At 37.2% G+C, this 21,887-nt stretch overlaps 24 non-coding genes across 24 annotated transcripts; all 24 read left to right on the forward strand.

The window, feature by feature from the left end:
* Nucleotides 1-315: 315 nt before the first annotated feature.
* On the forward strand, nucleotides 316-387 carry TRNAQ-CUG (transfer RNA glutamine (anticodon CUG)). Its single transcript has one exon. It is a non-coding gene; the product is annotated as a tRNA-Gln (tRNA).
* Nucleotides 388-1,354: 967 nt separating this feature from the next.
* TRNAS-AGA (transfer RNA serine (anticodon AGA)) lies at nucleotides 1,355-1,436 on the forward strand. The gene has a single exon. It is a non-coding gene; the product is annotated as a tRNA-Ser (tRNA).
* Nucleotides 1,437-2,100: 664 nt separating this feature from the next.
* Nucleotides 2,101-2,172, forward strand: TRNAQ-CUG (transfer RNA glutamine (anticodon CUG)). The gene has a single exon. It is a non-coding gene; the product is annotated as a tRNA-Gln (tRNA).
* A 967-nt stretch (nucleotides 2,173-3,139) lies between these two features.
* TRNAS-AGA (transfer RNA serine (anticodon AGA)) lies at nucleotides 3,140-3,221 on the forward strand. Its single transcript has one exon. It is a non-coding gene; the product is annotated as a tRNA-Ser (tRNA).
* Nucleotides 3,222-3,928: 707 nt separating this feature from the next.
* TRNAQ-CUG (transfer RNA glutamine (anticodon CUG)) lies at nucleotides 3,929-4,000 on the forward strand. Its single transcript has one exon. It is a non-coding gene; the product is annotated as a tRNA-Gln (tRNA).
* Nucleotides 4,001-4,967: 967 nt separating this feature from the next.
* TRNAS-AGA (transfer RNA serine (anticodon AGA)) lies at nucleotides 4,968-5,049 on the forward strand. The gene has a single exon. It is a non-coding gene; the product is annotated as a tRNA-Ser (tRNA).
* A 664-nt stretch (nucleotides 5,050-5,713) lies between these two features.
* TRNAQ-CUG (transfer RNA glutamine (anticodon CUG)) lies at nucleotides 5,714-5,785 on the forward strand. Its single transcript has one exon. It is a non-coding gene; the product is annotated as a tRNA-Gln (tRNA).
* A 967-nt stretch (nucleotides 5,786-6,752) lies between these two features.
* TRNAS-AGA (transfer RNA serine (anticodon AGA)) lies at nucleotides 6,753-6,834 on the forward strand. Its single transcript has one exon. It is a non-coding gene; the product is annotated as a tRNA-Ser (tRNA).
* A 664-nt stretch (nucleotides 6,835-7,498) lies between these two features.
* Nucleotides 7,499-7,570, forward strand: TRNAQ-CUG (transfer RNA glutamine (anticodon CUG)). The gene has a single exon. It is a non-coding gene; the product is annotated as a tRNA-Gln (tRNA).
* Nucleotides 7,571-8,537: 967 nt separating this feature from the next.
* On the forward strand, nucleotides 8,538-8,619 carry TRNAS-AGA (transfer RNA serine (anticodon AGA)). The gene has a single exon. It is a non-coding gene; the product is annotated as a tRNA-Ser (tRNA).
* A 707-nt stretch (nucleotides 8,620-9,326) lies between these two features.
* TRNAQ-CUG (transfer RNA glutamine (anticodon CUG)) lies at nucleotides 9,327-9,398 on the forward strand. Its single transcript has one exon. It is a non-coding gene; the product is annotated as a tRNA-Gln (tRNA).
* Nucleotides 9,399-10,365: 967 nt separating this feature from the next.
* TRNAS-AGA (transfer RNA serine (anticodon AGA)) lies at nucleotides 10,366-10,447 on the forward strand. The gene has a single exon. It is a non-coding gene; the product is annotated as a tRNA-Ser (tRNA).
* A 707-nt stretch (nucleotides 10,448-11,154) lies between these two features.
* On the forward strand, nucleotides 11,155-11,226 carry TRNAQ-CUG (transfer RNA glutamine (anticodon CUG)). Its single transcript has one exon. It is a non-coding gene; the product is annotated as a tRNA-Gln (tRNA).
* Nucleotides 11,227-12,193: 967 nt separating this feature from the next.
* On the forward strand, nucleotides 12,194-12,275 carry TRNAS-AGA (transfer RNA serine (anticodon AGA)). Its single transcript has one exon. It is a non-coding gene; the product is annotated as a tRNA-Ser (tRNA).
* Nucleotides 12,276-12,982: 707 nt separating this feature from the next.
* Nucleotides 12,983-13,054, forward strand: TRNAQ-CUG (transfer RNA glutamine (anticodon CUG)). Its single transcript has one exon. It is a non-coding gene; the product is annotated as a tRNA-Gln (tRNA).
* A 967-nt stretch (nucleotides 13,055-14,021) lies between these two features.
* TRNAS-AGA (transfer RNA serine (anticodon AGA)) lies at nucleotides 14,022-14,103 on the forward strand. The gene has a single exon. It is a non-coding gene; the product is annotated as a tRNA-Ser (tRNA).
* Nucleotides 14,104-14,810: 707 nt separating this feature from the next.
* On the forward strand, nucleotides 14,811-14,882 carry TRNAQ-CUG (transfer RNA glutamine (anticodon CUG)). Its single transcript has one exon. It is a non-coding gene; the product is annotated as a tRNA-Gln (tRNA).
* A 967-nt stretch (nucleotides 14,883-15,849) lies between these two features.
* On the forward strand, nucleotides 15,850-15,931 carry TRNAS-AGA (transfer RNA serine (anticodon AGA)). The gene has a single exon. It is a non-coding gene; the product is annotated as a tRNA-Ser (tRNA).
* Nucleotides 15,932-16,638: 707 nt separating this feature from the next.
* Nucleotides 16,639-16,710, forward strand: TRNAQ-CUG (transfer RNA glutamine (anticodon CUG)). Its single transcript has one exon. It is a non-coding gene; the product is annotated as a tRNA-Gln (tRNA).
* Nucleotides 16,711-17,677: 967 nt separating this feature from the next.
* Nucleotides 17,678-17,759, forward strand: TRNAS-AGA (transfer RNA serine (anticodon AGA)). The gene has a single exon. It is a non-coding gene; the product is annotated as a tRNA-Ser (tRNA).
* A 707-nt stretch (nucleotides 17,760-18,466) lies between these two features.
* On the forward strand, nucleotides 18,467-18,538 carry TRNAQ-CUG (transfer RNA glutamine (anticodon CUG)). Its single transcript has one exon. It is a non-coding gene; the product is annotated as a tRNA-Gln (tRNA).
* A 967-nt stretch (nucleotides 18,539-19,505) lies between these two features.
* TRNAS-AGA (transfer RNA serine (anticodon AGA)) lies at nucleotides 19,506-19,587 on the forward strand. Its single transcript has one exon. It is a non-coding gene; the product is annotated as a tRNA-Ser (tRNA).
* Nucleotides 19,588-20,294: 707 nt separating this feature from the next.
* On the forward strand, nucleotides 20,295-20,366 carry TRNAQ-CUG (transfer RNA glutamine (anticodon CUG)). The gene has a single exon. It is a non-coding gene; the product is annotated as a tRNA-Gln (tRNA).
* A 967-nt stretch (nucleotides 20,367-21,333) lies between these two features.
* On the forward strand, nucleotides 21,334-21,415 carry TRNAS-AGA (transfer RNA serine (anticodon AGA)). The gene has a single exon. It is a non-coding gene; the product is annotated as a tRNA-Ser (tRNA).
* The last annotated feature ends 472 nt before the right edge of the window (nucleotides 21,416-21,887 follow it).

A 21,887-nucleotide genomic window follows, 5' to 3' on the forward strand; every position in this document is an offset into this window, starting at 1 on the left:
TTTAGCCACTTCTGGATGAACAGCTTTCTAACAGTATAAGTTTTGCAGTTATTTTTTTCTTACCCTTTTTCCAAGTAACAGATCCAACACTCTATTTACTAGCCACTTTTCATCAACATTTAAAACTGTCATTGTTGAGATATCATGGAACTCTTGGCACACTTGTGGAAATAAAGTTTAGGAGATATTAATTTACCATTGTGTATTAATTGTAGATTTGCACTACAGCTTTAGAGCCTTTTTTCACCATGATTCATGAGTTCATATGTGCTTTTTAGCACAAAAAAACTGCAGCCAGTTATTTTTTGTGCGTGTGGTTCCATGGTGTAATGGTTAGCACTCTGGACTCTGAATCCAGCGATCTGAGTTCAAATCTCAGTGGAACCTGGGCAGCTCTTTGTACATGTGTTTCAGTTTTTGCACTTACACTGAGTTCTCCTGTGCCAAAGGTTTAACATAAAAAGATAAAAAGAGAAAGTTAAAATCAACATGTAAAACAAAGATTTGAATGTTCCAAGCATCCATGGAGTGATCACTTTGAGTTCTATGGCCAAATCTACCTTTAAAGCAGGATTACGGAAACTTAAAATTGACTTTAAGTTACAGCACTCTTACGAACTGTGTCACGCAAAGCAACCATACCCTATGATTTATGTCAATGTTCACATAACACTTTTTCCAGGTGTATGAAACTGACAAGGATTTGAAGCTGAAATGGCTTCAGGAAATGTTGGCGTTTTCTTCCTGAATCATCTTTTCTTGTGTTTTTCAGAATTTCCTACAGCGGTTTGTAAACATTTTTGGTGGTGTTTTTCTAAAATTATTTTGGGCATCTTTTGAGTCTGTTTTTGTGGCTTTTCTTTGTAGCTCACAAAATGCACCAAAAGTCTCTCAGGAACCTTGAAGGAGTTTTCCTAACCTTGCCATTGAATTGTATTATAAGTATGGAGCTCTTCTAAATGAAAAACACCTGAAAAATGATATGCTTATTTTAGTTAACCGCTTGGCATTTCTGGAAACTTGATGTGGTTAAAAGACGCCCAAAAGCCTGATCATATGAACAGCAAGTCTTTTTTACGTGGAAATTAATTTGTTCAGTGTTTTCAGCATTTTCAGAGTAATTTTCAGGATGTTTTTGGAATGGACCCACTCCAAATCCGCCTTATAAAGAGGTAAAAGTCTTAAACTGTGCATGATTTCCATTGATGATGACTTTAAATCAGATTTTTACATTTTACTGGGACCTGGAAATTTGTTTCTATTTTCTGAGATGTTTTCCAGAGGGATAATCACTGATCTTGATCATGGTGCTATAAGAAAAGGTGTTTGATTCTCATCAAAAATCAACGTCTGAGTAGTCGTGGCCGAGTGGTTAAGGCGATGGACTAGAAATCCATTGGGGTTTCCCCGCGCAGGTTCAAATCCTGCCGACTACGAATATGTTCATATAGTTTTTTGACTGATTACCTGAGAAGATAAATTTGCGTGTGTCCTGTTTTATGCCACATGAAGGTGATATGCGAACTTTGGGCAGGGTTTCTAGAACCAGACTGACTTGATTTTTGGATGCATTTTATATAAGCCGATCTGACGCTACATCCCACGTGCGTCATGCCACTAATTAAAAGAAGCGCCATGAGTGCCACCAGGTAAGTGGTGCATCTCCCTCTTTTGTCTAGCAGTTACAGACCACTGCTTTGGCAGATGTACTGAGACATGCACTTTTATTCACAGCAACCTTGAATTATCTCTTGGATAAAACTTTTTACCACACAATGAAAATTTTTTAGCCACTTCTGGATGAACAGCTTTCTAACAGTATAAGTTTTGCAGTTATTTTTTTCTTACCCTTTTTCCAAGTAACAGATCCAACACTCTATTTACTAGCCACTTTTCATCAACATTTAAAACTGTCATTGTTGAGATATCATGGAACTCTTGGCACACTTGTGGAAATAAAGTTTAGGAGATATTAATTTACCATTGTGTATTAATTGTAGATTTGCACTACAGCTTTAGAGCCTTTTTTCACCATGATTCATGAGTTCATATGTGCTTTTTAGCACAAAAAAACTGCAGCCAGTTATTTTTTGTGCGTGTGGTTCCATGGTGTAATGGTTAGCACTCTGGACTCTGAATCCAGCGATCTGAGTTCAAATCTCAGTGGAACCTGGGCAGCTCTTTGTACATGTGTTTCAGTTTTTGCACTTACACTGAGTTCTCCTGTGCCAAAGGTTTAACATAAAAAGATAAAAAGAGAAAGTTAAAATCAACATGTAAAACAAAGATTTGAATGTTCCAAGCATCCATGGAGTGATCACTTTGAGTTCTATGGCCAAATCTACCTTTAAAGCAGGATTACGGAAACTTAAAATTGACTTTAAGTTACAGCACTCTTACGAACTGTGTCACGCAAAGCAACCATACCCTATGATTTATGTCAATGTTCACATAACACTTTTTCCAGGTGTATGAAACTGACAAGGATTTGAAGCTGAAATGGCTTCAGGAAATGTTGGCGTTTTCTTCCTGAATCATCTTTTCTTGTGTTTTTCAGAATTTCCTACAGCGGTTTGTAAACATTTTTGGTGGTGTTTTTCTAAAATTATTTTGGGCATCTTTTGAGTCTGTTTTTGTGGCTTTTCTTTGTAGCTCACAAAATGCACCAAAAGTCTCTCAGGAACCTTGAAGGAGTTTTCCTAACCTTGCCATTGAATTGTATTATAAGTATGGAGCTCTTCTAAATGAAAAACACCTGAAAAATGATATGCTTATTTTAGTTAACCGCTTGGCATTTTTGGAAACTTGATGTGGTTAAAAGACGCCCAAAAGCCTGATCATATGAACAGCAAGTCTTTTTTACGTGGAAATTAATTTGTTCAGTGTTTTCAGCATTTTCAGAGTAATTTTCAGGATGTTTTTGGAATGGACCCACTCCAAATCCGCCTTATAAAGAGGTAAAAGTCTTAAACTGTGCATGATTTCCATTGATGATGACTTTAAATCAGATTTTTACATTTTACTGGGACCTGGAAATTTGTTTCTATTTTCTGAGATGTTTTCCAGAGGGATAATCACTGATCTTGATCATGGTGCTATAAGAAAAGGTGTTTGATTCTCATCAAAAATCAACGTCTGAGTAGTCGTGGCCGAGTGGTTAAGGCGATGGACTAGAAATCCATTGGGGTTTCCCCGCGCAGGTTCAAATCCTGCCGACTACGAATATGTTCATATAGTTTTTTGACTGATTACCTGAGAAGATAAATTTGCGTGTGTCCTGTTATGTCATGTTCTGTGTGTCCTGTTATGTTATGTTATGTCCTGTTTATGCCACATGAAGGTGATATGCGAACTTTGGGCAGGGTTTCTAGAACCAGACTGACTTGATTTTTGGATGCATTTTATATAAGCCGATCTGACGCTACATCCCACGTGCGTCATGCCACTAATTAAAAGAAGCGCCATGAGTGCCACCAGGTAAGTGGTGCATCTCCCTCTTTTGTCTAGCAGTTACAGACCACTGCTTTGGCAGATGTACTGAGACATGCACTTTTATTCACAGCAACCTTGAATTATCTCTTGGATAAAACTTTTTACCACACAATGAAAATTTTTTAGCCACTTCTGGATGAACAGCTTTCTAACAGTATAAGTTTTGCAGTTATTTTTTTCTTACCCTTTTTCCAAGTAACAGATCCAACACTCTATTTACTAGCCACTTTTCATCAACATTTAAAACTGTCATTGTTGAGATATCATGGAACTCTTGGCACACTTGTGGAAATAAAGTTTAGGAGATATTAATTTACCATTGTGTATTAATTGTAGATTTGCACTACAGCTTTAGAGCCTTTTTTCACCATGATTCATGAGTTCATATGTGCTTTTTAGCACAAAAAAACTGCAGCCAGTTATTTTTTGTGCGTGTGGTTCCATGGTGTAATGGTTAGCACTCTGGACTCTGAATCCAGCGATCTGAGTTCAAATCTCAGTGGAACCTGGGCAGCTCTTTGTACATGTGTTTCAGTTTTTGCACTTACACTGAGTTCTCCTGTGCCAAAGGTTTAACATAAAAAGATAAAAAGAGAAAGTTAAAATCAACATGTAAAACAAAGATTTGAATGTTCCAAGCATCCATGGAGTGATCACTTTGAGTTCTATGGCCAAATCTACCTTTAAAGCAGGATTACGGAAACTTAAAATTGACTTTAAGTTACAGCACTCTTACGAACTGTGTCACGCAAAGCAACCATACCCTATGATTTATGTCAATGTTCACATAACACTTTTTCCAGGTGTATGAAACTGACAAGGATTTGAAGCTGAAATGGCTTCAGGAAATGTTGGCGTTTTCTTCCTGAATCATCTTTTCTTGTGTTTTTCAGAATTTCCTACAGCGGTTTGTAAACATTTTTGGTGGTGTTTTTCTAAAATTATTTTGGGCATCTTTTGAGTCTGTTTTTGTGGCTTTTCTTTGTAGCTCACAAAATGCACCAAAAGTCTCTCAGGAACCTTGAAGGAGTTTTCCTAACCTTGCCATTGAATTGTATTATAAGTATGGAGCTCTTCTAAATGAAAAACACCTGAAAAATGATATGCTTATTTTAGTTAACCGCTTGGCATTTTTGGAAACTTGATGTGGTTAAAAGACGCCCAAAAGCCTGATCATATGAACAGCAAGTCTTTTTTACGTGGAAATTAATTTGTTCAGTGTTTTCAGCATTTTCAGAGTAATTTTCAGGATGTTTTTGGAATGGACCCACTCCAAATTCGCCTTATAAAGAGGTAAAAGTCTTAAACTGTGCATGATTTCCATTGATGATGACTTTAAATCAGATTTTTACATTTTACTGGGACCTGGAAATTTGTTTCTATTTTCTGAGATGTTTTCCAGAGGGATAATCACTGATCTTGATCATGGTGCTATAAGAAAAGGTGTTTGATTCTCATCAAAAATCAACGTCTGAGTAGTCGTGGCCGAGTGGTTAAGGCGATGGACTAGAAATCCATTGGGGTTTCCCCGCGCAGGTTCAAATCCTGCCGACTACGAATATGTTCATATAGTTTTTTGACTGATTACCTGAGAAGATAAATTTGCGTGTGTCCTGTTTTATGCCACATGAAGGTGATATGCGAACTTTGGGCAGGGTTTCTAGAACCAGACTGACTTGATTTTTGGATGCATTTTATATAAGCCGATCTGACGCTACATCCCACGTGCGTCATGCCACTAATTAAAAGAAGCGCCATGAGTGCCACCAGGTAAGTGGTGCATCTCCCTCTTTTGTCTAGCAGTTACAGACCACTGCTTTGGCAGATGTACTGAGACATGCACTTTTATTCACAGCAACCTTGAATTATCTCTTGGATAAAACTTTTTACCACACAATGAAAATTTTTTAGCCACTTCTGGATGAACAGCTTTCTAACAGTATAAGTTTTGCAGTTATTTTTTTCTTACCCTTTTTCCAAGTAACAGATCCAACACTCTATTTACTAGCCACTTTTCATCAACATTTAAAACTGTCATTGTTGAGATATCATGGAACTCTTGGCACACTTGTGGAAATAAAGTTTAGGAGATATTAATTTACCATTGTGTATTAATTGTAGATTTGCACTACAGCTTTAGAGCCTTTTTTCACCATGATTCATGAGTTCATATGTGCTTTTTAGCACAAAAAAACTGCAGCCAGTTATTTTTTGTGCGTGTGGTTCCATGGTGTAATGGTTAGCACTCTGGACTCTGAATCCAGCGATCTGAGTTCAAATCTCAGTGGAACCTGGGCAGCTCTTTGTACATGTGTTTCAGTTTTTGCACTTACACTGAGTTCTCCTGTGCCAAAGGTTTAACATAAAAAGATAAAAAGAGAAAGTTAAAATCAACATGTAAAACAAAGATTTGAATGTTCCAAGCATCCATGGAGTGATCACTTTGAGTTCTATGGCCAAATCTACCTTTAAAGCAGGATTACGGAAACTTAAAATTGACTTTAAGTTACAGCACTCTTACGAACTGTGTCACGCAAAGCAACCATACCCTATGATTTATGTCAATGTTCACATAACACTTTTTCCAGGTGTATGAAACTGACAAGGATTTGAAGCTGAAATGGCTTCAGGAAATGTTGGCGTTTTCTTCCTGAATCATCTTTTCTTGTGTTTTTCAGAATTTCCTACAGCGGTTTGTAAACATTTTTGGTGGTGTTTTTCTAAAATTATTTTGGGCATCTTTTGAGTCTGTTTTTGTGGCTTTTCTTTGTAGCTCACAAAATGCACCAAAAGTCTCTCAGGAACCTTGAAGGAGTTTTCCTAACCTTGCCATTGAATTGTATTATAAGTATGGAGCTCTTCTAAATGAAAAACACCTGAAAAATGATATGCTTATTTTAGTTAACCGCTTGGCATTTTTGGAAACTTGATGTGGTTAAAAGACGCCCAAAAGCCTGATCATATGAACAGCAAGTCTTTTTTACGTGGAAATTAATTTGTTCAGTGTTTTCAGCATTTTCAGAGTAATTTTCAGGATGTTTTTGGAATGGACCCACTCCAAATTCGCCTTATAAAGAGGTAAAAGTCTTAAACTGTGCATGATTTCCATTGATGATGACTTTAAATCAGATTTTTACATTTTACTGGGACCTGGAAATTTGTTTCTATTTTCTGAGATGTTTTCCAGAGGGATAATCACTGATCTTGATCATGGTGCTATAAGAAAAGGTGTTTGATTCTCATCAAAAATCAACGTCTGAGTAGTCGTGGCCGAGTGGTTAAGGCGATGGACTAGAAATCCATTGGGGTTTCCCCGCGCAGGTTCAAATCCTGCCGACTACGAATATGTTCATATAGTTTTTTGACTGATTACCTGAGAAGATAAATTTGCGTGTGTCCTGTTTTATGCCACATGAAGGTGATATGCGAACTTTGGGCAGGGTTTCTAGAACCAGACTGACTTGATTTTTGGATGCATTTTATATAAGCCGATCTGACGCTACATCCCACGTGCGTCATGCCACTAATTAAAAGAAGCGCCATGAGTGCCACCAGGTAAGTGGTGCATCTCCCTCTTTTGTCTAGCAGTTACAGACCACTGCTTTGGCAGATGTACTGAGACATGCACTTTTATTCACAGCAACCTTGAATTATCTCTTGGATAAAACTTTTTACCACACAATGAAAATTTTTTAGCCACTTCTGGATGAACAGCTTTCTAACAGTATAAGTTTTGCAGTTATTTTTTTCTTACCCTTTTTCCAAGTAACAGATCCAACACTCTATTTACTAGCCACTTTTCATCAACATTTAAAACTGTCATTGTTGAGATATCATGGAACTCTTGGCACACTTGTGGAAATAAAGTTTAGGAGATATTAATTTACCATTGTGTATTAATTGTAGATTTGCACTACAGCTTTAGAGCCTTTTTTCACCATGATTCATGAGTTCATATGTGCTTTTTAGCACAAAAAAACTGCAGCCAGTTATTTTTTGTGTGTGTGGTTCCATGGTGTAATGGTTAGCACTCTGGACTCTGAATCCAGCGATCTGAGTTCAAATCTCAGTGGAACCTGGGCAGCTCTTTGTACATGTGTTTCAGTTTTTGCACTTACACTGAGTTCTCCTGTGCCAAAGGTTTAACATAAAAAGATAAAAAGAGAAAGTTAAAATCAACATGTAAAACAAAGATTTGAATGTTCCAAGCATCCATGGAGTGATCACTTTGAGTTCTATGGCCAAATCTACCTTTAAAGCAGGATTACGGAAACTTAAAATTGACTTTAAGTTACAGCACTCTTACGAACTGTGTCACGCAAAGCAACCATACCCTATGATTTATGTCAATGTTCACATAACACTTTTTCCAGGTGTATGAAACTGACAAGGATTTGAAGCTGAAATGGCTTCAGGAAATGTTGGCGTTTTCTTCCTGAATCATCTTTTCTTGTGTTTTTCAGAATTTCCTACAGCGGTTTGTAAACATTTTTGGTGGTGTTTTTCTAAAATTATTTTGGGCATCTTTTGAGTCTGTTTTTGTGGCTTTTCTTTGTAGCTCACAAAATGCACCAAAAGTCTCTCAGGAACCTTGAAGGAGTTTTCCTAACCTTGCCATTGAATTGTATTATAAGTATGGAGCTCTTCTAAATGAAAAACACCTGAAAAATGATATGCTTATTTTAGTTAACCGCTTGGCATTTTTGGAAACTTGATGTGGTTAAAAGACGCCCAAAAGCCTGATCATATGAACAGCAAGTCTTTTTTACGTGGAAATTAATTTGTTCAGTGTTTTCAGCATTTTCAGAGTAATTTTCAGGATGTTTTTGGAATGGACCCACTCCAAATCTGCCTTATAAAGAGGTAAAAGTCTTAAACTGTGCATGATTTCCATTGATGATGACTTTAAATCAGATTTTTACATTTTACTGGGACCTGGAAATTTGTTTCTATTTTCTGAGATGTTTTCCAGAGGGATAATCACTGATCTTGATCATGGTGCTATAAGAAAAGGTGTTTGATTCTCATCAAAAATCAACGTCTGAGTAGTTGTGGCCGAGTGGTTAAGGCGATGGACTAGAAATCCATTGGAGTTTCCCCGCGCAGGTTCAAATCCTGCCGACTACGAATATGTTCATATAGTTTTTTGACTGATTACCTGAGAAGATAAATTTGCGTGTGTCCTGTTATGTCATGTTCTGTGTGTCCTGTTATGTTATGTTATGTCCTGTTTATGCCACATGAAGGTGATATGCAAACTTTGGGCAGGGTTTCTAGAACCAGACTGACTTGATTTTTGGATGCTTTTTATATAAGCCGATCTGACGCTACATCCCACGTGCGTCATGCCACTAATTAAAAGAAGCGCCATGAGTGCCACCAGGTAAGTGGTGCATCTCCCTCTTTTGTCTAGCAGTTACAGACCACTGCTTTGGCAGATGTACTGAGACATGCACTTTTATTCACAGCAACCTTGAATTATCTCTTGGATAAAACTTTTTACCACACAATGAAAATTTTTTAGCCACTTCTGGATGAACAGCTTTCTAACAGTATAAGTTTTGCAGTTATTTTTTTCTTACCCTTTTTCCAAGTAACAGATCCAACACTCTATTTACTAGCCACTTTTCATCAACATTTAAAACTGTCATTGTTGAGATATCATGGAACTCTTGGCACACTTGTGGAAATAAAGTTTAGGAGATATTAATTTACCATTGTGTATTAATTGTAGATTTGCACTACAGCTTTAGAGCCTTTTTTCACCATGATTCATGAGTTCATATGTGCTTTTTAGCACAAAAAAACTGCAGCCAGTTATTTTTTGTGCGTGTGGTTCCATGGTGTAATGGTTAGCACTCTGGACTCTGAATCCAGCGATCTGAGTTCAAATCTCAGTGGAACCTGGGCAGCTCTTTGTACATGTGTTTCAGTTTTTGCACTTACACTGAGTTCTCCTGTGCCAAAGGTTTAACATAAAAAGATAAAAAGAGAAAGTTAAAATCAACATGTAAAACAAAGATTTGAATGTTCCAAGCATCCATGGAGTGATCACTTTGAGTTCTATGGCCAAATCTACCTTTAAAGCAGGATTACGGAAACTTAAAATTGACTTTAAGTTACAGCACTCTTACGAACTGTGTCACGCAAAGCAACCATACCCTATGATTTATGTCAATGTTCACATAACACTTTTTCCAGGTGTATGAAACTGACAAGGATTTGAAGCTGAAATGGCTTCAGGAAATGTTGGCGTTTTCTTCCTGAATCATCTTTTCTTGTGTTTTTCAGAATTTCCTACAGCGGTTTGTAAACATTTTTGGTGGTGTTTTTCTAAAATTATTTTGGGCATCTTTTGAGTCTGTTTTTGTGGCTTTTCTTTGTAGCTCACAAAATGCACCAAAAGTCTCTCAGGAACCTTGAAGGAGTTTTCCTAACCTTGCCATTGAATTGTATTATAAGTATGGAGCTCTTCTAAATGAAAAACACCTGAAAAATGATATGCTTATTTTAGTTAACCGCTTGGCATTTTTGTAACCTTGATGTGGTTAAAAGACGCCCAAAAGCCTGATCATATGAACAGCAAGTCTTTTTTACGTGGAAATTAATTTGTTCAGTGTTTTCAGCATTTTCAGAGTAATTTTCAGGATGTTTTTGGAATGGACCCACTCCAAATCCGCCTTATAAAGAGGTAAAAGTCTTAAACTGTGCATGATTTCCATTGATGATGACTTTAAATCAGATTTTTACATTTTACTGGGACCTGGAAATTTGTTTCTATTTTCTGAGATGTTTTCCAGAGGGATAATCACTGATCTTGATCATGGTGCTATAAGAAAAGGTGTTTGATTCTCATCAAAAATCAACGTCTGAGTAGTCGTGGCCGAGTGGTTAAGGCGATGGACTAGAAATCCATTGGGGTTTCCCCGCGCAGGTTCAAATCCTGCCGACTACGAATATGTTCATATAGTTTTTTGACTGATTACCTGAGAAGATAAATTTGCGTGTGTCCTGTTATGTCATGTTCTGTGTGTCCTGTTATGTTATGTTATGTCCTGTTTATGCCACATGAAGGTGATATGCGAACTTTGGGCAGGGTTTCTAGAACCAGACTGACTTGATTTTTGGATGCATTTTATATAAGCCGATCTGACGCTACATCCCACGTGCGTCATGCCACTAATTAAAAGAAGCGCCATGAGTGCCACCAGGTAAGTGGTGCATCTCCCTCTTTTGTCTAGCAGTTACAGACCACTGCTTTGGCAGATGTACTGAGACATGCACTTTTATTCACAGCAACCTTGAATTATCTCTTGGATAAAACTTTTTACCACACAATGAAAATTTTTTAGCCACTTCTGGATGAACAGCTTTCTAACAGTATAAGTTTTGCAGTTATTTTTTTCTTACCCTTTTTCCAAGTAACAGATCCAACACTCTATTTACTAGCCACTTTTCATCAACATTTAAAACTGTCATTGTTGAGATATCATGGAACTCTTGGCACACTTGTGGAAATAAAGTTTAGGAGATATTAATTTACCATTGTGTATTAATTGTAGATTTGCACTACAGCTTTAGAGCCTTTTTTCACCATGATTCATGAGTTCATATGTGCTTTTTAGCACAAAAAAACTGCAGCCAGTTATTTTTTGTGCGTGTGGTTCCATGGTGTAATGGTTAGCACTCTGGACTCTGAATCCAGCGATCTGAGTTCAAATCTCAGTGGAACCTGGGCAGCTCTTTGTACATGTGTTTCAGTTTTTGCACTTACACTGAGTTCTCCTGTGCCAAAGGTTTAACATAAAAAGATAAAAAGAGAAAGTTAAAATCAACATGTAAAACAAAGATTTGAATGTTCCAAGCATCCATGGAGTGATCACTTTGAGTTCTATGGCCAAATCTACCTTTAAAGCAGGATTACGGAAACTTAAAATTGACTTTAAGTTACAGCACTCTTACGAACTGTGTCACGCAAAGCAACCATACCCTATGATTTATGTCAATGTTCACATAACACTTTTTCCAGGTGTATGAAACTGACAAGGATTTGAAGCTGAAATGGCTTCAGGAAATGTTGGCGTTTTCTTCCTGAATCATCTTTTCTTGTGTTTTTCAGAATTTCCTACAGCGGTTTGTAAACATTTTTGGTGGTGTTTTTCTAAAATTATTTTGGGCATCTTTTGAGTCTGTTTTTGTGGCTTTTCTTTGTAGCTCACAAAATGCACCAAAAGTCTCTCAGGAACCTTGAAGGAGTTTTCCTAACCTTGCCATTGAATTGTATTATAAGTATGGAGCTCTTCTAAATGAAAAACACCTGAAAAATGATATGCTTATTTTAGTTAACCGCTTGGCATTTTTGGAAACTTGATGTGGTTAAAAGACGCCCAAAAGCCTGATCATATGAACAGCAAGTCTTTTTTACGTGGAAATTAATTTGTTCAGTGTTTTCAGCATTTTCAGAGTAATTTTCAGGATGTTTTTGGAATGGACCCACTCCAAATCCGCCTTATAAAGAGGTAAAAGTCTTAAACTGTGCATGATTTCCATTGATGATGACTTTAAATAAGATTTTTACATTTTACTGGGACCTGGAAATTTGTTTCTATTTTCTGAGATGTTTTCCAGAGGGATAATCACTGATCTTGATCATGGTGCTATAAGAAAAGGTGTTTGATTCTCATCAAAAATCAACGTCTGAGTAGTCGTGGCCGAGTGGTTAAGGCGATGGACTAGAAATCCATTGGGGTTTCCCCGCGCAGGTTCAAATCCTGCCGACTACGAATATGTTCATATAGTTTTTTGACTGATTACCTGAGAAGATAAATTTGCGTGTGTCCTGTTATGTCATGTTCCGTGTGTCCTGTTATGTTATGTTATGTCCTGTTTATGCCACATGAAGGTGATATGCGAACTTTGGGCAGGGTTTCTAGAACCAGACTGACTTGATTTTTGGATGCATTTTATATAAGCCGATCTGACGCTACATCCCACGTGCGTCATGCCACTAATTAAAAGAAGCGCCATGAGTGCCACCAGGTAAGTGGTGCATCTCCCTCTTTTGTCTAGCAGTTACAGACCACTGCTTTGGCAGATGTACTGAGACATGCACTTTTATTCACAGCAACCTTGAATTATCTCTTGGATAAAACTTTTTACCACACAATGAAAATTTTTTAGCCACTTCTGGATGAACAGCTTTCTAACAGTATAAGTTTTGCAGTTATTTTTTTCTTACCCTTTTTCCAAGTAACAGATCCAACACTCTATTTACTAGCCACTTTTCATCAACATTTAAAACTGTCATTGTTGAGATATCATGGAACTCTTGGCACACTTGTGGAAATAAAGTTTAGGAGATATTAATTTACCATTGTGTATTAATTGTAGATTTGCACTACAGCTTTAGAGCCTTTTTTCACCATGATTCATGAGTTCATATGTGCTTTTTAGCACAAAAAAACTGCAGCCAGTTATTTTTTGTGCGTGTGGTTCCATGGTGTAATGGTTAGCACTCTGGACTCTGAATCCAGCGATCTGAGTTCAAATCTCAGTGGAACCTGGGCAGCTCTTTGTACATGTGTTTCAGTTTTTGCACTTACACTGAGTTCTCCTGTGCCAAAGGTTTAACATAAAAAGATAAAAAGAGAAAGTTAAAATCAACATGTAAAACAAAGATTTGAATGTTCCAAACATCCATGGAGTGATCACTTTGAGTTCTATGGCCAAATCTACCTTTAAAGCAGGATTACGGAAACTTAAAATTGACTTTAAGTTACAGCACTCTTACGAACTGTGTCACGCAAAGCAACCATACCCTATGATTTATGTCAATGTTCACATAACACTTTTTCCAGGTGTATGAAACTGACAAGGATTTGAAGCTGAAATGGCTTCAGGAAATGTTGGCGTTTTCTTCCTGAATCATCTTTTCTTGTGTTTTTCAGAATTTCCTACAGCGGTTTGTAAACATTTTTGGTGGTGTTTTTCTAAAATTATTTTGGGCATCTTTTGAGTCTGTTTTTGTGGCTTTTCTTTGTAGCTCACAAAATGCACCAAAAGTCTCTCAGGAACCTTGAAGGAGTTTTCCTAACCTTGCCATTGAATTGTATTATAAGTATGGAGCTCTTCTAAATGAAAAACACCTGAAAAATGATATGCTTATTTTAGTTAACCGCTTGGCATTTTTGGAAACTTGATGTGGTTAAAAGACGCCCAAAAGCCTGATCATATGAACAGCAAGTCTTTTTTACGTGGAAATTAATTTGTTCAGTGTTTTCAGCATTTTCAGAGTAATTTTCAGGATGTTTTTGGAATGGACCCACTCCAAATCCGCCTTATAAAGAGGTAAAAGTCTTAAACTGTGCATGATTTCCATTGATGATGACTTTAAATCAGATTTTTACATTTTACTGGGACCTGGAAATTTGTTTCTATTTTCTGAGATGTTTTCCAGAGGGATAATCACTGATCTTGATCATGGTGCTATAAGAAAAGGTGTTTGATTCTCATCAAAAATCAACGTCTGAGTAGTTGTGGCCGAGTGGTTAAGGCGATGGACTAGAAATCCATTGGAGTTTCCCCGCGCAGGTTCAAATCCTGCCGACTACGAATATGTTCATATAGTTTTTTGACTGATTACCTGAGAAGATAAATTTGCGTGTGTCCTGTTATGTCATGTTCTGTGTGTCCTGTTATGTTATGTTATGTCCTGTTTATGCCACATGAAGGTGATATGCAAACTTTGGGCAGGGTTTCTAGAACCAGACTGACTTGATTTTTGGATGCATTTTATATAAGCCGATCTGACGCTACATCCCACGTGCGTCATGCCACTAATTAAAAGAAGCGCCATGAGTGCCACCAGGTAAGTGGTGCATCTCCCTCTTTTGTCTAGCAGTTACAGACCACTGCTTTGGCAGATGTACTGAGACATGCACTTTTATTCACAGCAACCTTGAATTATCTCTTGGATAAAACTTTTTACCACACAATGAAAATTTTTTAGCCACTTCTGGATGAACAGCTTTCTAACAGTATAAGTTTTGCAGTTATTTTTTTCTTACCCTTTTTCCAAGTAACAGATCCAACACTCTATTTACTAGCCACTTTTCATCAACATTTAAAACTGTCATTGTTGAGATATCATGGAACTCTTGGCACACTTGTGGAAATAAAGTTTAGGAGATATTAATTTACCATTGTGTATTAATTGTAGATTTGCACTACAGCTTTAGAGCCTTTTTTCACCATGATTCATGAGTTCATATGTGCTTTTTAGCACAAAAAAACTGCAGCCAGTTATTTTTTGTGCGTGTGGTTCCATGGTGTAATGGTTAGCACTCTGGACTCTGAATCCAGCGATCTGAGTTCAAATCTCAGTGGAACCTGGGCAGCTCTTTGTACATGTGTTTCAGTTTTTGCACTTACACTGAGTTCTCCTGTGCCAAAGGTTTAACATAAAAAGATAAAAAGAGAAAGTTAAAATCAACATGTAAAACAAAGATTTGAATGTTCCAAGCATCCATGGAGTGATCACTTTGAGTTCTATGGCCAAATCTACCTTTAAAGCAGGATTACGGAAACTTAAAATTGACTTTAAGTTACAGCACTCTTACGAACTGTGTCACGCAAAGCAACCATACCCTATGATTTATGTCAATGTTCACATAACACTTTTTCCAGGTGTATGAAACTGACAAGGATTTGAAGCTGAAATGGCTTCAGGAAATGTTGGCGTTTTCTTCCTGAATCATCTTTTCTTGTGTTTTTCAGAATTTCCTACAGCGGTTTGTAAACATTTTTGGTGGTGTTTTTCTAAAATTATTTTGGGCATCTTTTGAGTCTGTTTTTGTGGCTTTTCTTTGTAGCTCACAAAATGCACCAAAAGTCTCTCAGGAACCTTGAAGGAGTTTTCCTAACCTTGCCATTGAATTGTATTATAAGTATGGAGCTCTTCTAAATGAAAAACACCTGAAAAATGATATGCTTATTTTAGTTAACCGCTTGGCATTTTTGGAAACTTGATGTGGTTAAAAGACGCCCAAAAGCCTGATCATATGAACAGCAAGTCTTTTTTACGTGGAAATTAATTTGTTCAGTGTTTTCAGCATTTTCAGAGTAATTTTCAGGATGTTTTTGGAATGGACCCACTCCAAATCCGCCTTATAAAGAGGTAAAAGTCTTAAACTGTGCATGATTTCCATTGATGATGACTTTAAATCAGATTTTTACATTTTACTGGGACCTGGAAATTTGTTTCTATTTTCTGAGATGTTTTCCAGAGGGATAATCACTGATCTTGATCATGGTGCTATAAGAAAAGGTGTTTGATTCTCATCAAAAATCAACGTCTGAGTAGTTGTGGCCGAGTGGTTAAGGCGATGGACTAGAAATCCATTGGAGTTTCCCCGCGCAGGTTCAAATCCTGCCGACTACGAATATGTTCATATAGTTTTTTGACTGATTACCTGAGAAGATAAATTTGCGTGTGTCCTGTTATGTCATGTTCTGTGTGTCCTGTTATGTTATGTTATGTCCTGTTTATGCCACATGAAGGTGATATGCAAACTTTGGGCAGGGTTTCTAGAACCAGACTGACTTGATTTTTGGATGCATTTTATATAAGCCGATCTGACGCTACATCCCACGTGCGTCATGCCACTAATTAAAAGAAGCGCCATGAGTGCCACCAGGTAAGTGGTGCATCTCCCTCTTTTGTCTAGCAGTTACAGACCACTGCTTTGGCAGATGTACTGAGACATGCACTTTTATTCACAGCAACCTTGAATTATCTCTTGGATAAAACTTTTTACCACACAATGAAAATTTTTTAGCCACTTCTGGATGAACAGCTTTCTAACAGTATAAGTTTTGCAGTTATTTTTTTCTTACCCTTTTTCCAAGTAACAGATCCAACACTCTATTTACTAGCCACTTTTCATCAACATTTAAAACTGTCATTGTTGAGATATCATGGAACTCTTGGCACACTTGTGGAAATAAAGTTTAGGAGATATTAATTTACCATTGTGTATTAATTGTAGATTTGCACTACAGCTTTAGAGCCTTTTTTCACCATGATTCATGAGTTCATATGTGCTTTTTAGCACAAAAAAACTGCAGCCAGTTATTTTTTGTGCGTGTGGTTCCATGGTGTAATGGTTAGCACTCTGGACTCTGAATCCAGCGATCTGAGTTCAAATCTCAGTGGAACCTGGGCAGCTCTTTGTACATGTGTTTCAGTTTTTGCACTTACACTGAGTTCTCCTGTGCCAAAGGTTTAACATAAAAAGATAAAAAGAGAAAGTTAAAATCAACATGTAAAACAAAGATTTGAATGTTCCAAGCATCCATGGAGTGATCACTTTGAGTTCTATGGCCAAATCTACCTTTAAAGCAGGATTACGGAAACTTAAAATTGACTTTAAGTTACAGCACTCTTACGAACTGTGTCACGCAAAGCAACCATACCCTATGATTTATGTCAATGTTCACATAACACTTTTTCCAGGTGTATGAAACTGACAAGGATTTGAAGCTGAAATGGCTTCAGGAAATGTTGGCGTTTTCTTCCTGAATCATCTTTTCTTGTGTTTTTCAGAATTTCCTACAGCGGTTTGTAAACATTTTTGGTGGTGTTTTTCTAAAATTATTTTGGGCATCTTTTGAGTCTGTTTTTGTGGCTTTTCTTTGTAGCTCACAAAATGCACCAAAAGTCTCTCAGGAACCTTGAAGGAGTTTTCCTAACCTTGCCATTGAATTGTATTATAAGTATGGAGCTCTTCTAAATGAAAAACACCTGAAAAATGATATGCTTATTTTAGTTAACCGCTTGGCATTTTTGTAACCTTGATGTGGTTAAAAGACGCCCAAAAGCCTGATCATATGAACAGCAAGTCTTTTTTACGTGGAAATTAATTTGTTCAGTGTTTTCAGCATTTTCAGAGTAATTTTCAGGATGTTTTTGGAATGGACCCACTCCAAATCCGCCTTATAAAGAGGTAAAAGTCTTAAACTGTGCATGATTTCCATTGATGATGACTTTAAATCAGATTTTTACATTTTACTGGGACCTGGAAATTTGTTTCTATTTTCTGAGATGTTTTCCAGAGGGATAATCACTGATCTTGATCATGGTGCTATAAGAAAAGGTGTTTGATTCTCATCAAAAATCAACGTCTGAGTAGTCGTGGCCGAGTGGTTAAGGCGATGGACTAGAAATCCATTGGGGTTTCCCCGCGCAGGTTCAAATCCTGCCGACTACGAATATGTTCATATAGTTTTTTGACTGATTACCTGAGAAGATAAATTTGCGTGTGTCCTGTTATGTCATGTTCTGTGTGTCCTGTTATGTTATGTTATGTCCTGTTTATGCCACATGAAGGTGATATGCGAACTTTGGGCAGGGTTTCTAGAACCAGACTGACTTGATTTTTGGATGCATTTTATATAAGCCGATCTGACGCTACATCCCACGTGCGTCATGCCACTAATTAAAAGAAGCGCCATGAGTGCCACCAGGTAAGTGGTGCATCTCCCTCTTTTGTCTAGCAGTTACAGACCACTGCTTTGGCAGATGTACTGAGACATGCACTTTTATTCACAGCAACCTTGAATTATCTCTTGGATAAAACTTTTTACCACACAATGAAAATTTTTTAGCCACTTCTGGATGAACAGCTTTCTAACAGTATAAGTTTTGCAGTTATTTTTTTCTTACCCTTTTTCCAAGTAACAGATCCAACACTCTATTTACTAGCCACTTTTCATCAACATTTAAAACTGTCATTGTTGAGATATCATGGAACTCTTGGCACACTTGTGGAAATAAAGTTTAGGAGATATTAATTTACCATTGTGTATTAATTGTAGATTTGCACTACAGCTTTAGAGCCTTTTTTCACCATGATTCATGAGTTCATATGTGCTTTTTAGCACAAAAAAACTGCAGCCAGTTATTTTTTGTGCGTGTGGTTCCATGGTGTAATGGTTAGCACTCTGGACTCTGAATCCAGCGATCTGAGTTCAAATCTCAGTGGAACCTGGGCAGCTCTTTGTACATGTGTTTCAGTTTTTGCACTTACACTGAGTTCTCCTGTGCCAAAGGTTTAACATAAAAAGATAAAAAGAGAAAGTTAAAATCAACATGTAAAACAAAGATTTGAATGTTCCAAGCATCCATGGAGTGATCACTTTGAGTTCTATGGCCAAATCTACCTTTAAAGCAGGATTACGGAAACTTAAAATTGACTTTAAGTTACAGCACTCTTACGAACTGTGTCACGCAAAGCAACCATACCCTATGATTTATGTCAATGTTCACATAACACTTTTTCCAGGTGTATGAAACTGACAAGGATTTGAAGCTGAAATGGCTTCAGGAAATGTTGGCGTTTTCTTCCTGAATCATCTTTTCTTGTGTTTTTCAGAATTTCCTACAGCGGTTTGTAAACATTTTTGGTGGTGTTTTTCTAAAATTATTTTGGGCATCTTTTGAGTCTGTTTTTGTGGCTTTTCTTTGTAGCTCACAAAATGCACCAAAAGTCTCTCAGGAACCTTGAAGGAGTTTTCCTAACCTTGCCATTGAATTGTATTATAAGTATGGAGCTCTTCTAAATGAAAAACACCTGAAAAATGATATGCTTATTTTAGTTAACCGCTTGGCATTTTTGGAAACTTGATGTGGTTAAAAGACGCCCAAAAGCCTGATCATATGAACAGCAAGTCTTTTTTACGTGGAAATTAATTTGTTCAGTGTTTTCAGCATTTTCAGAGTAATTTTCAGGATGTTTTTGGAATGGACCCACTCCAAATCCGCCTTATAAAGAGGTAAAAGTCTTAAACTGTGCATGATTTCCATTGATGATGACTTTAAATCAGATTTTTACATTTTACTGGGACCTGGAAATTTGTTTCTATTTTCTGAGATGTTTTCCAGAGGGATAATCACTGATCTTGATCATGGTGCTATAAGAAAAGGTGTTTGATTCTCATCAAAAATCAACGTCTGAGTAGTTGTGGCCGAGTGGTTAAGGCGATGGACTAGAAATCCATTGGGGTTTCCCCGCGCAGGTTCAAATCCTGCCGACTACGAATATGTTCATATAGTTTTTTGACTGATTACCTGAGAAGATAAATTTGCGTGTGTCCTGTTATGTCATGTTCTGTGTGTCCTGTTATGTTATGTTATGTCCTGTTTATGCCACATGAAGGTGATATGCGAACTTTGGGCAGGGTTTCTAGAACCAGACTGACTTGATTTTTGGATGCATTTTATATAAGCCGATCTGACGCTACATCCCACGTGCGTCATGCCACTAATTAAAAGAAGCGCCATGAGTGCCACCAGGTAAGTGGTGCATCTCCCTCTTTTGTCTAGCAGTTACAGACCACTGCTTTGGCAGATGTACTGAGACATGCACTTTTATTCACAGCAACCTTGAATTATCTCTTGGATAAAACTTTTTACCACACAATGAAAATTTTTTAGCCACTTCTGGATGAACAGCTTTCTAACAGTATAAGTTTTGCAGTTATTTTTTTCTTACCCTTTTTCCAAGTAACAGATCCAACACTCTATTTACTAGCCACTTTTCATCAACATTTAAAACTGTCATTGTTGAGATATCATGGAACTCTTGGCACACTTGTGGAAATAAAGTTTAGGAGATATTAATTTACCATTGTGTATTAATTGTAGATTTGCACTACAGCTTTAGAGCCTTTTTTCACCATGATTCATGAGTTCATATGTGCTTTTTAGCACAAAAAAACTGCAGCCAGTTATTTTTTGTGCGTGTGGTTCCATGGTGTAATGGTTAGCACTCTGGACTCTGAATCCAGCGATCTGAGTTCAAATCTCAGTGGAACCTGGGCAGCTCTTTGTACATGTGTTTCAGTTTTTGCACTTACACTGAGTTCTCCTGTGCCAAAGGTTTAACATAAAAAGATAAAAAGAGAAAGTTAAAATCAACATGTAAAACAAAGATTTGAATGTTCCAAACATCCATGGAGTGATCACTTTGAGTTCTATGGCCAAATCTACCTTTAAAGCAGGATTACGGAAACTTAAAATTGACTTTAAGTTACAGCACTCTTACGAACTGTGTCACGCAAAGCAACCATACCCTATGATTTATGTCAATGTTCACATAACACTTTTTCCAGGTGTATGAAACTGACAAGGATTTGAAGCTGAAATGGCTTCAGGAAATGTTGGCGTTTTCTTCCTGAATCATCTTTTCTTGTGTTTTTCAGAATTTCCTACAGCGGTTTGTAAACATTTTTGGTGGTGTTTTTCTAAAATTATTTTGGGCATCTTTTGAGTCTGTTTTTGTGGCTTTTCTTTGTAGCTCACAAAATGCACCAAAAGTCTCTCAGGAACCTTGAAGGAGTTTTCCTAACCTTGCCATTGAATTGTATTATAAGTATGGAGCTCTTCTAAATGAAAAACACCTGAAAAATGATATGCTTATTTTAGTTAACCGCTTGGCATTTTTGGAAACTTGATGTGGTTAAAAGACGCCCAAAAGCCTGATCATATGAACAGCAAGTCTTTTTTACGTGGAAATTAATTTGTTCAGTGTTTTCAGCATTTTCAGAGTAATTTTCAGGATGTTTTTGGAATGGACCCACTCCAAATCCGCCTTATAAAGAGGTAAAAGTCTTAAACTGTGCATGATTTCCATTGATGATGACTTTAAATCAGATTTTTACATTTTACTGGGACCTGGAAATTTGTTTCTATTTTCTGAGATGTTTTCCAGAGGGATAATCACTGATCTTGATCATGGTGCTATAAGAAAAGGTGTTTGATTCTCATCAAAAATCAACGTCTGAGTAGTTGTGGCCGAGTGGTTAAGGCGATGGACTAGAAATCCATTGGAGTTTCCCCGCGCAGGTTCAAATCCTGCCGACTACGAATATGTTCATATAGTTTTTTGACTGATTACCTGAGAAGATAAATTTGCGTGTGTCCTGTTATGTCATGTTCTGTGTGTCCTGTTATGTTATGTTATGTCCTGTTTATGCCACATGAAGGTGATATGCAAACTTTGGGCAGGGTTTCTAGAACCAGACTGACTTGATTTTTGGATGCATTTTATATAAGCCGATCTGACGCTACATCCCACGTGCGTCATGCCACTAATTAAAAGAAGCGCCATGAGTGCCACCAGGTAAGTGGTGCATCTCCCTCTTTTGTCTAGCAGTTACAGACCACTGCTTTGGCAGATGTACTGAGACATGCACTTTTATTCACAGCAACCTTGAATTATCTCTTGGATAAAACTTTTTACCACACAATGAAAATTTTTTAGCCACTTCTGGATGAACAGCTTTCTAACAGTATAAGTTTTGCAGTTATTTTTTTCTTACCCTTTTTCCAAGTAACA

This window comes from Ranitomeya variabilis, chromosome 2 (assembly GCF_051348905.1).
Source record: "Ranitomeya variabilis isolate aRanVar5 chromosome 2, aRanVar5.hap1, whole genome shotgun sequence".
In the NCBI taxonomy this organism is placed as follows: domain Eukaryota; kingdom Metazoa; phylum Chordata; class Amphibia; order Anura; family Dendrobatidae; genus Ranitomeya; species Ranitomeya variabilis.